General features: G+C 40.7%; 1 protein-coding gene across 2 annotated transcripts in view; it reads right to left on the reverse strand.

The window, feature by feature from the left end:
• The window catches only part of TMEM68 (transmembrane protein 68), a 704,547-nt gene that overhangs the window by 616,887 nt on the left and 72,660 nt on the right, over positions 1-15,000 (reverse strand). The gene's annotated exons all lie outside the window — the stretch shown is intronic.

Below are 15,000 nucleotides of genomic sequence, written 5' to 3' on the forward strand. Positions count from 1 at the left end.
TATATATATTCTTTCATGTTTATTCAAGTTTATTCATATTTCTTACTTAGTACAGTTCACAGGATTGGTACAGTTTGAATGTATTACTGATTGGTTACTGTATTTACTGTATATATTAATTTGAGTGTTTACTGGCTACTGTACTGTCATATGACTTAATGTACAGATTTTGAATGCATTTATGTGGAATTCAAGTTTATTCTGATGAAGCTCTTCTACCTAATAAGAGCAAAAGCTTAAATATCAGTTTGGTGTCTGCATTTTCATTCAGTTACTATTATTTTATATTACTAAATAGCGTTCAGCTACTAGAAGTTCGGTGTGTGTAAGAAGTTCAGTTTTGAATATTATTGTTTCTTCTTTATTACTACGGTCTATTTAGAAGATTATATATATACACACACACACACACGTGTATATTATATATATATAAATATATATATATATATATATATATATATATATATATATATATATATATACACACACACACACACACGCACACACACACACACACACACACACACACACACACACATATATGTTTTTTTTTAATTTTACTTATTTTATTTTACATTTGTTTACCGGGATGGTCCAACTGGATGGAGCTGTCCATTTTCAGCACAGGCCCGTGGAGAAAAGCTCCAGAAGAATTGCTAACATACTATGCATAAGATATGTACACGTTCAGTTATAAAAATATAGCAGACAATAACATATGATTGGATAAGATACTTACATAAGCATAATGGTTTAAACATACAATTAAAATTATAGCAGGTAGCAGCATTTAATTGTTGTTCATACAGTATGTTTAGTATGAAGATGTATTGAAGATGAGATAAGAAAGGAAAAACTAAAAAAAGGAGGAGACTACAGACAAGTTCATACAAGGTGCAGTGACATTTTAAGGGAAAGCTTTTCTTAGTCTAGGGGAGAGTTAGTGAGTACAGATGGGGCAGTGGGGAGTAGGTGGCAGTGAGTTGATAAGTAACTTGTGATAATATATAGTGCATCCGTGGTAGTTTTAAAGAGCTTGTATAGTGGGTAGGGGAAAGGAGTTAGACTATGTCAGCCAGGTGCTAGGCAGTTGCATGTCCGTGAGTTGTTTAGGTGGGAAATAAGCGTTTTTTTGAAGATGGTTTATTTAGGTTGCACCCTGATTTGTAATGGTAGGGAGTTCCAAGTCTTGGCAATGTTGCTATAATACAGGAGTCACAAGAGCTGTAATGGGCTTTTGGAGATTGCGATTAGTGCCTTGTTAGTAGATCTAAGTTCTCGGTTATTGGAGCAGAGGATGATCAGGTCTTATAAGGTTGGAGTTTTGTCAGGTTGGTACAGTATTTGGTGAGCTAGAAGAAGTTGATTTAGAGCTATGGTGTTAGGGAGTTCAAGCCAGGAAAGCTATTTAAGGGCCAGACAGTGGTGGGTGCGGTAGGAGGAGTTTGTGGCATATTTTGCTATTTTGTTGTAGCACACTGATAGCTTGTTTAAAATCGCTCGTTAAGATTAATTAGGACAGAAGAAGCATACAGTAAGGTAGAGAGAAGATAGGTACGAGCTAGGTTAGGAAGTTTTTACATCTGTAAAGAGTACCTAGTTTTTATTGATTTTGGTTATTGTATGAGCTATGCGTTTGTCAAATTTCATAGTTTTGTCAATAATGAACCCTAGTAATTTGGTTTGTGTGATGGGGAGATAGGGGTGTTATCTAATGCAGAAATAGAGAACAGGGGAATAGGTGCTGCTGCTTTGGAAGGATGAAAGAGCATAAATTAGGTCTTTTAGGATTTAGTATTAGCTGGGAGTTTGTTAGCCAGGTTTCGATGGATGCAAAGGCTTCTTGGGCCTTGATTTGAAGTTGCTGGAGGGTGGAGGCACAGCAGATTAAGGAGGAGTCATCAGCGTACTGAACCAGGTTTGCTACAGAGATGACTTTTGAAGATTATTTGTAAATATAGTGAAAAGTTGGGGTTCTAAGATTGATCCTTGGGGTACTCCTAGTTTTACAGGAAGTAAGGGGAAAGGGTGATTTTCCACTGAACAGCTTGTTGGCATTGGGATAGAGAGAGTCCTGAAACCAGAATAGAGTGGGGGCAGTTAGTTTTAAATCTGAGAGTGATGTTATTAGTTTTGTATGGGAGACTGTATCAAATGCCTTTGATAATTTATTTATTTTACATTTGTTAACCAGGAAATTCCGACTGGACCAGGTCCATTTTCAGTGGAGGCCCGGGGAGAAAAGCTCCAACATCGTTATACAAATACAGTACATCCAGCATAATACACAAAACAGGTTACATCATGTATGCTGAGCATAGTAATATAACAAGAAATTAATAAAAACACTCCAGGTAAAAGAAGATATAGAACATGGGTAAAAAGACAATGTCAGTCATACACTGGTAAGAAAAGAAAATATATCAAGTAAGATTCTAAAGTTAAAAGTACCCTTTCAGATGACCAAGCCTACAGGGGATCAGAGCTCCAGCATGTGATCAGAGAGGAATTTGGGGAGTTAATAGTAGTATGGGTAGGGTTATGTGATACAAGGGCTTTGATAAGGCAAGGAAAACTGCAGACACTAGCTGACCGTTGTTGCATTGCATATTTACTAGGTTACTAAAATGTATGAGTGCAGTGGTAGCGCTATGGTTGGGGCGGAATCCATGTTGAGTTTCAGCAAGAAGATTGTTGGAGAAGAGATGTGTTTGGACCTGGGTGTGGATACATTTTGCCATTATTTAGCCAGTGGGGAAAGTATAGCTATAGGGTGGTAGTTTGTTGGGTCAGTGGAGTTGCCCCTTTTGTGAATTGGGTATAATGTAGGAGATTTTCCAGAGAAGTGGCACATTTTGGTCTGAGATTGATCTGTTAATGATTATAGAGACTGGGTAGGAAATGGCTTTGGTGGCTATTTGTAGGAATGTGGCAGGTAGTTTGTCTACTGCTAAGTTGGTGGGTTTAAATTTTGTTAAGTGTCTATAGATTGTGTAAGCTTGTACAGGTTGAAGGGTGAAGGAGTTAGCATTATTTTATGGGTTATATAGTATAGTGGGGGTTGAGGAGTGTGGGTCTGTTGGCAGTTTTAATATAGAGTTGGTAAAGAAGTCATTGAATTGGGTGGCTGTGTTTACAGAGGTGGTGTCTAGGTTTGGTTGAGGAGTTGGTGATTTACCTGGTTGGAGAACACTGTTTATAGCGGCCCAGAACTTTTGTGGGTTGGTATTATGCTTAGTCTGAGTTTCACCATAGTATTTTTGTTTATCTAGTCTGATTTGCTTTTTTACAGCGTTTCTCAGTTGTAAGAATGCTTGCCTATTAGGATTAGTTTTGTTTTTGCGCCAGGTGTCCCATGCTTTGTCCCTTTGCTTCATAAAGTTGTCTAGTGCTCTTGGTAAGCCATGGGGCATAGATGGTTTTAGTGCGGATCTGTCTTGGTAGAGCAAGATGGTTGAGAAGGCCTAAGAAGATACTGCTGAAATACTCAACTTTAACTGCTTCACCTAAAGGAAGTGTTAAAAGAGGGGACCAGTTAGAGTGTTTAAGGGCTGTATATTAAAAGGTCATCAGCCTTGAAGTTTTTAGTGTATCTGATGTGTTTAAGTGAGCTAGTGAGTTTAGTTTGGTCTCTGATGAAGAACGTTGGGAGGTGGTCGCTTAGAATGTCGGGTAGTGTACCAAAATTATGGGTGGAAGATGGGCAATTGATGAGAATCCAGTTTAGTATGGATTCTTTGTTTGAGGTTTTGTCTACCCTAGTAGGGGCTTGTATGAGTTGTGAGAATCCATAAAGGTTAACATGATTTGAGGGGGTGGGGTGATTTAAGTGAGGTCCAATCAATATTGAAGTTGCCTAGCATAACGTTTTCATGGGGAGGGTTTCTGATGTCCATTGGAGAAGAGATTCTAGGGTTTTGCTGTTATCTCCTGGAGGGATATATGATCCTAAGATATGTAGCTATTTTTTTGTATTTAGTCTTAGCAAATAGGAGATCTGCATTATTAAATGCAGGGATTTCTATGTTAAATAGTTCAACATTGATGTTATTTTGATATAGGAGAGTGACTCCCATCTCCTCTTTTAGCTGTACGGTCTTTTCGTACTATGCTATAATCAGGGGAAGTACTTCTTCATTTTAATGTGTGGTTTAAGCTATGTTTCTGTGAGGAAGATCATGTCAGGGTAAGTATAATGCTATGAGGTCATGGAGCTCAGTGGTTTTGTTAAGGATGCTTAGGTTATGAATTATTATTAGAATTTCCTTTGATAATGGAGGAGTTTGTAGAGGTGTTGGTCATAGGTGGTGTGGTTAAAGAGTGAGGCTATAATGAGTAAGGGGTAGTTAATGAATCTTGGAAGTGAGGATGACTCACACACACACACACACACACACACACACACACACACACACACACACACACACACACACACACACACACGTCACCACCAAGTTCATATAGAGTTCATAAAACTGGTGAATTGGAGTTATTTTCCAAATTAAAAAAGAACAAACATAAGATAAAGTACCAAATAACTGTTAAAAAAATAAATAAATAATTCATGACCTTAACCGTCAAAGTCAACATACACCAGATATGACAAAGAAATCACATAAAAGGCTTAATAAAATGTACCTTTTTACAAGGACTGAGTTTGAGGGCTTAGTTTGATGTATAGCGTAGTGCCGCAATTTGTTTACAGATCTTCTGTATAAATATTTCTGGGAGATAGCTTAGCCACATATGTATAGTTTACTGTCTGAACACCCACAGGCTCTACACTCAAGACTTCAAAAGCAACTCCTTCTCGCCCTTGGACTCAGTTAAGTTACCTGCTTTGTCCAGTACTTAAGTAAAACAGAATTCTGAAAGGATAAAAAGTTACAAGCTCTCAGTACTAAGGGTATATGAGGAACGGACCCTCTTAACAAACATGTCCAACATCCTTCCTTTCCCAGTAAGACTGCATTGACTTCTAAGGCAAAAAACTTTCTAGGTAGGAGAAGTCAGAAAAAGGCAGAAAAATCAGCTAGAAGGCTGATCGCTTATGGACAAACCAGCATGGCTGTACTCAAAAATCCACAAAAGGAAGACTGACTGGGAAATGTCAGTCACCCTAAGACTGTAGTGTATAAGGAACATTGGAGCCAGGTTCTCTTAAAGAAGCAGATATGACTACTGTCTAAGTGTATCAGCAAAGTATCAATGTAAAAATCAACCCCCCACCCCCACATGGGCAAAGGAGGCTGCATGTTTCACATTTCCAAAAGATCCTTGTGGTGGAATAAACAGCAGATTTGTAATCTAGAACCTTTGGAAACTCTTCAAGCAGAAGTAATACTCTCCAAAAAGAAGAATCTTCCTGTCAGACAATAAATCTAAAGGAATAAGCAGAGACTTGAGTAGTGACTGAAATCCCCTTCAAAGAAGTCAGAAAGAGAAGGGGGACCCATCCACTCAGCAGAAGGGTAGTTATAAAACAGAAGTAAAGTAACAAGGCATTGAAGCACAGCTACAATTAGGGGTGAAAGCACTCCTGCACCACAGAGCCCAATGACCTTAATATCAATATCAAAATTCAAGAGAGAAGAATTTTGTAAGGACCTGCAGGCAGTCTGAAAAAAGAAAGAACCCACTAACCACTCGATACTGCTTTTCCACTCTGTTCCACCAGCCAAAAGAAGGGGCATGACCTGCTCCACCATCCTTTGAGAGGGGAAAGAGATCCACCACGAGCAATACAGAACCTTCAGACTGTGAGCTCCATTTGTCCAGTATATCACATCATCCTTGGATAATCACTCCCACTTAAACACAAATTAATGCCTTATAGCAACTCGCTAGCCAGACCCTAAGGGTATGACAGGGCTTGGCAGACTATGACCATTTTCTAAGAGTACAAACTTCAAAAACTGCCCAACTTCTCAAAAACACAATAGATGACTCCAGAATATCACTGTTTTTTTACCATAAAATATTTTATGTACATTAATTATTGCTTCCTTCTCCAAGTCACAGGTAATTTGAAACAACAATGATCCATAGGTTATATTCTAGATTTAAAATACAGCAAGCAGCTCTGTAGTGTGAAAATGCACCACAATTTTGTACTAACTACGTGCTTCATTCTTTCACCAGTATTCTTGAGCATATGCTTTGACACATTCCCCAATATATCTCTTTCAACAGCTTACTGCATCCACTATGAACATCTCTGGTAAGCAACTCTTCATCAATTTCCTTTGTACTTCTTTGGTAAGCAAACTTTCAGTAGTTCATATTTTGCAGAAACACTTAGTAGTACATATTATTTTGCTACTGTTTTTAACTGTTTCACTTACTTTACTCTTAGAGTCTAGCTTCTGATTCTGACAGGATTTTGCAAAGAATCCTATGAATTTCCTAACACTCAATTTACAATTCATTCAAAAATGCTTTTTGTGAGAGTTGTTCTTGCAACCCCATTTTTTTCATAATACACTAGTCTGAAATTTACTTCTGTTAACCTACAGTACCTCAAAATAGTTTCCATACTTTCTTATTGTGGTTACTCATAGTAGAAGCAATAATATCCCAAAAAAGGTAATAGTTTCTTAGCAAATATAAACTCTGTTCCCCTCACTGCAGATGGGTGAAGTTAACACATTGGGAGCAACAGTTTTATATATGTGGGGAAACTCACTCACTATGCATTTGCATTTGCATGCAGAAATGAAAGAACATAAAACATTGCAAGTTATATATATTTTTGACAAAATTCTGTCTATATTCTCCTACAGTGTGCTATTTTCAGGAATCATTAGAACAAAAATACATATTAAACTTGATTCATTATTTTTAGCTTACTGTCCAAGCCTTTCTGCCCCATTTTTCCATGATAAAAAAAAATCTCCAGAGAATGGAATGAAACTGCAATTTCATTCAGCTTCAATTCTTTCTTTTAAAATAAACACACAATATTACGCAATCAACTTTCAATGCTTTGTACATAAATATTTATAATCATAAAAGACAGTTGCAAGCAGAATAGGAGCTCATGTACTCAGGCTTGTCTCTGTATAACAAACTGGACAATAACAAATATAAGGCTCACCAGTGGTTTGTTGTCTTGCCTCCCTCTTTCAGGTTTGTATATTCCTTGTTAAAGGCTTCAGCCTTTGAGTATCAAAGTCATGCCCTTCAAAACCCATCTTCCCTCTCTTTAGCATGGGCTGTACTCTTTCTTTCTATGCCCCCAAATACTGTCTGTTTCCTCCTCAGGATGTCCCCTCTCTCTTTTTATATGAATGGAGCATAGCCTCCTATACTCTAGTCAATTTTGTGTGATCCTCCTCCCACAGTACCACAACACTGCAGCCTTATATATTCCACAGTGGTTGCACGACATCACTATACTGACATGGACACACACACACAGACACAAACACACTAGGGGCAAGCAAAATATCAATAAGGAAAATATTACATCCTTAAAATATTGAACACTAGGATCTAGAGCTCTGCTCTAGGAATAAAAAATGGAAATGGTCTCTTGTTAACAGATTTTATTCTATTGGGCAATGTTAATGCCTACTACTTTTCAATCTGTGTACTTTTTATAGGTTCATAGGTAGGTACTAGGCTATTGGCCCTAGGGCCTATATAAGCCTAGCCAAAGGTACCCTGGCTTTCGCCACCCAAGAAAATTATCTTCCTGTGCCACTGTCGAGCAGAGCCACAGAAGTGATCCCCGGGGTGAATTTCCTATCTCCCATCCAATCATCAAGATTTTTCTTGAACAGCGTTAATGAGGAGCTTTGTTTGATATAGATAGGTAGTTTGTTCAAGAGTATGGGAAGTCTCTGGGACAGGAATCTATCCCTCCAGCATGTTCTGTTTATTGTGGTGATGAGGTTTATGTCCCTAGAGCGTGTAGCTCATAGGGATTGGGATTTCTTTAAGTGGAGCATGTCTAAAAGCTCTGGGTTTGACATAGCTTTGTGTGTTAGGCAGAGATCGCCTCCGAGTAGGCAATCTGCAATGGAGTAAAGCTGCAGTTTTTTTGAGACAGTCTGCATTGGGCATCTCTTTGATGCCGGTAATCCTCTTTGTGAGGTATTTCTGTGGCCTTTCCAGTTGTTGTAGATGTCTTGTGAGGTACATACCAAAAGGGGCATTGTACTCTATAATGGGTCTAATGAGTGGCAGTAGAGGGAACAATGACCTCTTTTTTCCTGGATGAGAAACCTTTTGTGATGAGGTGTGCCACATAGAAGGATTTCCTGACTACTGTGGTGATGTGATTATCAAAGGAGAGACTACTGTCCACCTGTATCCCAAGGTCTCTTATCACACTTTTGGTGTTAAGTAGACTACCACCTATGTGGTAGTTCATGGGTACTGAGTTTTTACCAAAAGGAATGACAATGCACTTTTTGGCATTGAGCTTGAGGCCATGGCTTGACACCAGGCATCCTGACTACTGTGGCGATGTGATTATCAAAGGAGAGACTACTGTCCACCTGTATCCCAAGGTCTCTTATCACACTTTCGGTGTTAAGTAGACTACCACCTATGTGGTAGTTCATGGGTACTGAGTTTTTACCAAAAGGAATGACAATGCACTTTTTGGCATTGAGCTTGAGGCCATGGCTTGACATTCAGGCATCTGTCTCAGCAAGGCCCTTTTGTAGGATGTCCACATCTTTTGAAGTTTTGATTATGGCTCCTAGTTTGCAATCATCTGCGAACTTCATTAGCCAAAGACCTTCTGTGTTGGCCTGTACCTCAGAGAAGAAGATACCAAAAAGAGAGGACCCAGGACTGAACCCTGTGGTACTCCACTTGTCACTGGTCTGAAGCTGGATTTGGAGTCTGCTACTTTCACAGTGTGGGTTCTGTCAGTGAGCCAGTTGGCAACCCATCTTGTGACTTAGGGATTTATACCTAGTTTAGTGAGTTTATCTATAATTCCAGAGTGGGGGATGGTGTCAAAAGCCTTGGCGAGATCTAGATAGGCTGTGTGAACCACCTTACCCTCATCTACGGCTTTGGCGACTGCTTCAAAGAAGTCTATCAGGTTTAGGAGACATGATCTGCCTTTTACAAACCCGAACTGGGTGGAGTCCTGAGTTTGGAGATTACCAATGTCATTGTTTATAAGTTTCATGATGATACGCTCCATAGCCTTGCAGACCAGGCTCGTTAGGCGAATTGGGCGGTAGTTTCCAGGGTCTGTGGTGGCTCCCCCTTTGTGGAGTGGGATAACTGTCGCTGTAGCCATTCAGTGGGCACATAGCCTGAGGTGAGGCTATGATTGAACATGGTACTTAGGTGGGGTGCCAGTTCGTTCTGTAGTTCATGTAGAACACAGCCTGGGATGTCGTCAGGTCCCATGGATGCTGTGTTCTTGGCTTTGGATAGTGTGTTTTTTACCTGTGCAGCCGTGATTACAGGAACCTTGCATTCTTCTGGTATAGAGATGGGCCCTTTAGGGGGATGACAGAGGGGTAAAGTTAGCACTGAACCTGCCAGGATGTTGGCAATATCCGTTGGTTCTGTATATTTAGTGCCATTGTGCTGTAACTCAGAGCAGATCTGAGTGTTGCCATTGAGATTCTTGACATAGCTATAGAATGTTTTGTGGTTGCCTTTAGAGTCAGTGGCGATTTTGTTTTCATAACTAGCTTTGGAGGATATTATGAGGGATCTCAGCTTCTTACTGAAGATGACCAGGGAGTTTCTCCAATCATGGGATTTTACTCTTTTTTGCAACAGTTTCTTTCTTCTGTTGTAGAGTTTGTTTATGGCAGGGGACCACCAGATTGGCTTCCTTTTTTGGAGGATAGCATCTTGGTTCTGTTAGGGATTGCACGATCCATGCACTCATGTAAGTGCTTTCTAAAGTGCATTTGTGTAGGATTCAGCAGTCATACCTCTATTGTCCGTCAGCATGGGTGTCGTGAAGTTTGCCACTTCTGTCTTAAGAAGCGTGAAGTTGGCTTTGGAGAAATTTTTTACTGTGGTTTCCCTAATGGGGGGTGGGGGAGGGATGTGGATGTCTAGGGTGATTAGCTTATGATCGGATCTGACCAATGAGGAACCGACCTCTGGTGTGGAGCACCGGCTGCCATGATGGTAATAACCAGGTCTAGGATATTGCTGCCCCTGGTGGGGGTGTGGATAAATTGATCCATGGCATTGGAATTTATGAATTCCAGAAAACGTTGAGCACTAGAGTTGGTACACAAGTAATTTTCCCAGTTAATGGAAGGGTAGTTGAAATCGCCTATTAGGGTGTTAGGTTGTACCCTAATATTTTCCAGTGTATTAAGAAATGAGGAGTGGGAATCCTGGGGCATGGTGGGGGATCTGTAGCAAGCTACAATTTGGATTGTGGTCTTGCCCAGAATTAGTTGCACTTGGATAATCTCGGATGCATTATGCTGAGCAACTAGCCTGGATGCATTATGCTGAGCAACTAGCCTGGAGGTGTGGATATCCTTAATGAATATGGACACACCTCTGCCTTTAGTGTTTCGGTCCAGGTTAGGTGGCCGAAAGGTGTGGTATGAATTATAGCCTGGTAATGCAGGGGTACTCTCTGGAGCCTTGAACCAGGTCTCTGTCACTGCACAGATGTCGATGTTCTCCATTTTAAGGAGTGCCTCGAGAAAGTGTATTTTGAGGTTTAGACTTCTAGCATGAAGTAGCAATACCCTCAGATTCTTCTTGCCTGTACCTGTTAAGGTGGTGAATTTGTCATTTGAACCTTGCCTAAAAAAGGCACTATAGGGGTGGCTAGAGCCTTAGCCAGTATCCAGAATCCCAGGGGCGACAGGTGCAGGCCATCTCTGGCAAAGCATCGTGGCTTGTCGATCATGTCATCCCAGGCAGACAGATACTGGATCCCCTTAGAATGACACCAGAAGCTTAGCCAATTGTTGAAGTTAATCATTTTGTCCTTGTACTGTGGTATCATTCTGGGTGATGGCAGGATGCTACACAGGGCTAGGGTCATACCTGCTTGGGCTACAAGATCGGACAGCTCCTCCATGTCCCTTTTCATGTAGTCCAAGGAGGTACGTCTCAAGTCATTCACACCAACATGGACAATGACAGAGTCATATTTGTACTTGTTGTGGAGTGACCTGAGTGCATGTGTTATGTGGCGGATCCTGGCACATGACAGGCAGCTGACAGTAACTTTCTCCTTGTTTAGCCTGGTGAGTGGAACATCAGTGTGTCTGACTATAGAGTCACCTATGACTAGAGTGTTGGGTACGTTGTTATGCCTTATGGGCTGTGGTTGAGTGGCACACTTTTGTGGGCTATGTGTCATTTGGGTTGGGTTGGGGGGTGGAGGTTGCTTGTGTTTCTGCTTTGGAGGTCCCTGTTGCTTGGGCAGGTTTTTACTGAGAGCCTCCGTGAATGTAGGTGTGTGTTTTGTGTTTCTATGTGTGTGTTTTGGTGGTGTAGGTTTTGAGGGACTATGTGCTGAGTGTGGTGTGGTGCAAGTGTTTACCTTCTCCTCTTGACAGTCTAGTCCAGTCTTGGGTGAAGAGAGCTTTGCTTCCAGTTTGGCTATATAAGTGCATCTCTCACAGGTTGTAGTGTTGGGTGGTAGGAGGAGAGGGTTGTCTGTGTACATGAGGCAATTACTGCATTGCCCCAAGATGCCCAGATTCATCAGGTAGACAGGAGAATACACCGGGGGCTGACCCTTAGACATGCCTGGATAGGTGCTTATTTGTTAAGTACTAGAAACTGTTTTCCTCTAGAGACAGTGAGGAAAGTTGACTGCTGTAGTAATTTGTAGCTTATTTAGTGCTTACAATAAGTTCTGAACAAGTGCTGAAACAAAAAACTGTCTAGTTCTAAGAAACAAAATTAAGCTAGAAGGCTTCCTTTCAACACAGAAAGGCTTGGGCCCTAGAAGCCTACAAATAGTCCTGGACACAGCAAATCTATATCCAGGCTAGACTACCCACAGGAAAGGCAGGAAACAAACTTAGAAAAAGTTTTTTTTTTTTTTTTAGTGGAAAGAGAGAAAGGAGTAGCAGAAACTAAGTTGATTGGCCTTCTTAAATGTTCTCCCTGTACTGGGTAGAATGAGGTTATGACACTAGACTGGGAGGAGGGTCCCAGATCAAATTTACACTAGGGGCGGGCAACTGCAAAGCCACCAACTATAAAAACACTATACCAACAGGGAGGGAGGCTGGGAAACAAACTGCAGAAATGTTTCTCACAGCTGAAAAGCAGCAGTGAGCCTTTAAATGAAAGTTTTAAACAGCTAAAGGAGCCTCTAGAAAAAAGAGTTTAACTGCAGCAAGTTAACAGAAACAAACAACCCAACAGATGCTTAATAAAAGTGGACAATTTCCAGTTAATACCTCACACACAGTGAAACTAGCTAGAAAAATACACAGTACACAAAGTGCTATAAATAACAAAGAAATAAAGAACAAAATAAACAAAAAAACAGGATACTTAATGTTATATATTATAGCTCCAAGTTTGCTGAGTGTCCTTCCTTCGATTAGCTCAGTGTAAAATGGCAGAACACTCACAACTGAGCTTCTTGGGTAACAGAAAGTTGAAACCTGAGACAGCTTTTAAGAAAGAAATCTCAAAAGAACCAGTGAGGTGCTTAGTCTAAGCTGTAGTCCAGATGACCTCAGTCAGCCAATGACCTCAAACAATTATCTCTCACTGAAATGCCTGATGGCTTTGGCTAAACCAAGATGTCCCTGAATATGTGCTCAGACACACGGCCTCCACAAACACTAGGCCCAAATACAAGTCTGAATATGGAAATGCTACAAATATCCACACTACCTAGAAACAAACTTACTTCACTTATTACCTGGAAGGCTATGCCAAAGCACCAAGGGATTTTTTATTAATTTGATAAACTCTTTCTCTTGCTGAAAGCAATGGTAAAGTATTATTTAATTACACAAGAAAAATGAAAGAAAGAAACCTCACACCTACTATGATTTAGGCATAGCACTATTTCAGACCGCAAAAACAGCCTTGCTCCTCCTAGACTTATGTTTGTCATAAAGCCAGACCCGTTTAATAAAGTTTGTACTCCTAAATACATAAACTATACCTATGCAAAGATATGTTACCACTAACTATATAGAATCTGGTATATAAAAACATTATATTGTAAAAAATAAGAAATAATTCTTAATGCTGATCATCTGTTATAATTTTTCAGGCCAGGGCTATGATTTTTTTATGTTTGGACGCTGGGAGGTATGGCTGCCAGAAAGAAAAACATAACTAAACCACTCTCAGTTGGGTTAAATCAAATACCAGCAAATACCAGCAAATGGACACAGCCTACACATAGCAAGATGCAATACTGCTACTAATACACAAAAGGTGGTTCGAAACAGATCCATCAGTCTGGCAAGTGTTTTACATAACATTAAGGGCAATATCACAAGGAGTATATCCAAAACATACATAGTAGGTCTACTTCTGTAAGGTATGGAGCAGTGAAAAATTGTTAAGGAGATCTTGGCCTGGATTCAGAAAATGCTGCATCACTCTAAGCAAATCAGCATAATCAACAGCTACTTGCATGGTTGGTGGGATTCAGCAAACCCTACTAAATGATGGGGCTAAGGGCAAATGTGGCTGGTCATAATATGAACTAATGCCTGTATACTGAAGTGTTGCATATGATAATAAAGCAATACATGATGATGGAGTGATTCTGAACTGCCCAAATTTTGCTCAGTGATGCTGTGCTTGCTTTATATTTATACCTGGCAATATACTGTGCAGACACACCACACTAGCACACACCACACTAGCATTCTTAAGCATATCTTTGTAAAGTCTTTGTGAATAGGAGAGTCTCATAGCAGCAGCTTTGCCAAGTGGTGTGGGACATCACCACTGGAGGGACAGGGTCATCTAACTATGCTTAACATTTCATGTCCTCCACAACTCCAACATAATGGACCTGTACTGTCTGGACAGGGCCACCATGCAACAAACAGTGGAAATGCGTCACCCTCATCTGTAACCCAATGGGAGTCATGGAGTACCTATCCAGGTGGATAGCAAGATATGTGTGGCTATACATATATTAGCTACAGGGTCCTTTCAGTGACCTGATGGGGACACAGTGGGGATATCTCAGGCCTCTGCTTTGAGAATATTCTGTAAGCTCCCTAAGCCATGCTTCAGCAGGAGAGACAACTCATGTGGGACCTGATGCTTTGCAGGTCAGACTATACCCATTTTGAAGTAAAGGCCTCACCTGGTGAACTAGGAAGGAGGTGCATGAACCTCAAGAAGTATCAGTCCATCAACCACCAGGTAGTATGTAGTGCACACTGTATCATCATCTACAATATGTGTGAAAGCTACCTAGACAGTTTCTACAACTCCCACGTACATCAAGCATGTGATCTGTACCTACAATTTGCAGGTGGTGACTTCCCATCAGGTATCTAGTTAGTAATGCTGGATATGCCCTGAACCCTGACTCATGACAATCAGAAAACCAAGCAAAACTAACCAGAAATACAACTCTGTAGTGTCACAAAGCAGATTATTATAAAGCATGTATTTGGGCTGCTGAAGGGATGCTTCCATAGTAAGGATTCATCCGGTGGTGCTTTGTCAGTATTGTGGCACACATGTCCTGGTCATATTGCAATGTGTGCAGTGCTACCCAAGAACATAGGTAGGAAACCGTTACAGCAACATAGCCTCGTGCAAGGCCAACAGTTCCCAGCACCACAAGCAGCAGAAGTTGAGACAGATGATGAGTTAGAGGAGGAACCAGCAACAGGGATAATGTAAAATGGGCAGGGTACAGTTATCATTTGCAGAGGTGGACAAGGGAGTACATGGGTGCATGTCTTTCATAGGGGAGTGAGCAAGTGAGAGTGTAAGGGCTTTGATGTTTTTTTATGGGAAGTGAGAGAACTGGTATGGGGGGGGGGTTAATGTTGAGATGGTTCAGAGTCAGTGGATACATGGATGACC

Source organism: Protopterus annectens, chromosome 3.part0, assembly GCF_019279795.1.
Source record: "Protopterus annectens isolate FY-2018-M chromosome 3.part0, PAN1.0, whole genome shotgun sequence".
Taxonomy (NCBI): Eukaryota; Metazoa; Chordata; order Ceratodontiformes; family Protopteridae; genus Protopterus; species Protopterus annectens.